The sequence below is a fragment of the Arachis ipaensis genome, chromosome B02 (assembly GCF_000816755.2).
Source record: "Arachis ipaensis cultivar K30076 chromosome B02, Araip1.1, whole genome shotgun sequence".
NCBI classification, from domain to species: Eukaryota; Viridiplantae; Streptophyta; class Magnoliopsida; order Fabales; family Fabaceae; genus Arachis; species Arachis ipaensis.
The window spans coordinates 105,284,868-105,287,174 of NC_029786.2; positions in this window are offsets into that span (position 1 = coordinate 105,284,868).

The following is a 2,307-nucleotide window of genomic DNA, read 5'->3' on the forward strand; positions in this document are numbered from 1 at the left end:
ACAAATTTATTTGAGGATCAAAATTACATGGACAAATTTATATAAATTAAAACAATTAAATTCGATTTATATATTTTTAATGTGGATTCGATTTACACCATAATGGAAGCACACATTAAATTGAATTAACTTGATTCGATTTACTATTCATACAGCATATACATGTAAATCGAATCTAATTGATTTGATTTACTATTTATACTGATCAGATTATTGATATTTTTTATTTTTAAATTATATATATTTTAAAGTTAACATTGAAAAAATGCCAATTAGGATTATCCCCTATTTGGTCCTGATTAAATTATTATTTAATTTGTGAAATTAAAATAAGTATAAAATTTATTACTTTAATGACATTTCTAACTCAAATTTAAATTCTTTAGAGCATAAATTTAATAGTTGTTTATTATCCTTTTTGTACAAAAGAGAGATTTTTCATTATAAACTTTATAGTCCAATAAACAATGACATGTATATTGACTTAAATAGATAAGGACAAATCGCAAGAAAATAGTTTAAAGTAACTATTAAAATAGCTTAAGAAGAAGAAACATATGGAGTATCTGTGTTTCTTATTTTCTTTGAAACACGAATTTAAGGACAAAATACCTTAATAAATTAGTCACCAAAAAAATACTTTAACAAACTAAATACACATTAATATTATCTAAATATTTTAAATAAAAAATATAACGTCAAAGTTTCAAATCACATTTCTATATAAATCGAATTGATTAAATTCGATTTAATAAAATACATAGTAAATTGAATTCAATGGATTCGAATTAGGTAAAAAACGTTGTTGAATGAAAATCGAATCAAGTGGATTCGAATTAAGTGCATGGTTAAAATGCAAATAAATTGAATGGATTAACTTCGTCTCCCATAATTCGGATCTAATGGAATTCAAAGTTTATTTAAAAATTATCTTTGGCTTGTTGGTGGACCTTTAAAGGATCGGTTTTCGAGACTCTTCTCTGTTTCAAACCAAGGGAGATCTGTTGTAGGGAACTGTAGGTTTTGGGATGGGATTGAGTGGATTTGGAACTTTCAATAGAGGAGAGAGCTCTTTCAATGGGAGTTGGAACTTTTGAGTCAATTGCATGAAGCCCTGAGACCTGTAAATCTAGTGCATAACAGAGATGATAGAGTGGTGTGAAAATTTGATAGGCAAGGTATTTTTTCAACTAACTCATGTGTGTAGGTGATACAGGAGAAATTGCTCCCAGGGGAGGTAACCAGTTTCAGTTTTACTAGGACTATTTGGAAAGGCTTGGTTCCACAAAGAGTGGAGCTGTTTGCTTGGTTTGTGCTGATAGGCCGAGTGAATACAAAGGAAAGGCTAAGTCGGTTTGGTATTATCACTCAGGAAGATTGTGCATGTGTGTTATGTAATAATGATATGGAACATATACATCACTTGTTTCTAGGCTGTACTTTTGCTTGGCAGGTGTGGAGTGCTTGGATTTCAGCTTTGGCCTACAATGGACTTGTCCGGGTTCAATGAAAAAGCACTTTCTAAGTTGGACAGAAGAACCGATGAGTAAGGAAATTTAAAAGCAGATGTTGAGGTGCTTCTGTGCGATTCTCTAGAACATTTGACTGGAAAGGAATAGAAGGATATTCCAGAATACAAGCAAAGGCGTTGAAGAAATTATCAACATGACCGTCATTAATGCTAAAGAGTGGAGTAGTGTGGATCCCTTTGGTTGTTGATAGCTATGCTGAAGATGACTTGGGGATCGTATTCGTGTTGTTTGTAGTTATGTTGGTTGTTGTTGACTAGTTCTGTTTGCTCTATCTTATTGTGTTGAGCTCTTTTTTTCAAAAAAAAAATACCTTTTAAAAACTAATTTAATAAATTATTTTTCAAAACAAAAACTTTATAGCCAAAGTCCATACAAATGGAATCCATTAGATTCAAATTATGGGAGACGAAACAAACATATAAATCGAAGCCAATTCATTCGATTTATTTGTATTTTAACCATGCACTTAATTCGAATCCACTTGATTCGATTTTTATTAATAACATTTTTCACCTAATTTAAATTCATTGGATTCGATTTATATAGAAACATGCTTTAGAACTTTAACGTTGTATTTTTTAATTTAGAACATTCAGATAATATTAATGTATATATGATTTATTGATGTATTTTGCCCCGAATTTAATGTATATATAAAACCACACGAATACCAAATTAATGGAATTGAAAAAACTTTGACGACGATTATGAGCAGTTGTGGACAAACCTACAATGCGATAGACGAAAATGTTCGATAAAAAAAATTACTCAAAAA